At 33.3% G+C, this 541-nt stretch overlaps 1 non-coding gene across 1 annotated transcript; it reads right to left on the minus strand.

Annotated features, from left to right (window-relative positions):
• Window positions 1-203: 203 nt before the first annotated feature.
• Window positions 204-308, minus strand: LOC149513194 (small nucleolar RNA R71). The gene has a single exon (XR_016330870.1). It is a non-coding gene; the product is annotated as a small nucleolar RNA R71 (small nucleolar RNA).
• Between the last annotated feature and the right edge of the window lie 233 nt (window positions 309-541).

The raw sequence follows: 541 nt of genomic DNA on the forward strand, positions 1-541 counted from the left end.
ACTTATATAATTGTTTTGAGTTATGTGATACCTTTAAATATAATGGTGTTTTAAATGATGCTATTAGACTAAGATTTTTTCTTTTTTCTCTTAAGGAAAAGGCAAATAGTTGGTTATCTTCTTTACCATTTGGATCAATCACAACTTGGGGTGATTCGGTGCAAATTTTCCTTACTTATTTCTTTCCACCTACCAAGATAGCCGAGCTAAGGAAAAAAAACTACTTTTATGAAAATTGATGGTGAGAATCTTTATGATGTGTGGGAGAGATTCAAAGAACTATTGAAAAAGTGTCCACATCATGTGTCTGCCAATGACTGCAAATTCAAATCTTTTACAATGGTCTTACACCATCCATGAGGATTAAATTAGATTCGACTATTGGAGGAGCCATTATGAGCAAGACTGCTGAGAAAGCACATGAACTAATCGAAGAGATGGTAGCTAACAATTACCAATAGGATATGGAATGTAAGGTACACAAGAAAACTATTGGTGTGTATGAACTTGATGAACAACTAGCTAATTTAACCAAAAAGAT

The sequence above is a fragment of the Durio zibethinus genome, chromosome 20 (assembly GCF_047325235.1).
Source record: "Durio zibethinus cultivar Kanyao isolate XHJ-2024 chromosome 20, ASM4732523v1, whole genome shotgun sequence".
NCBI classification, from domain to species: Eukaryota; Viridiplantae; Streptophyta; class Magnoliopsida; order Malvales; family Malvaceae; genus Durio; species Durio zibethinus.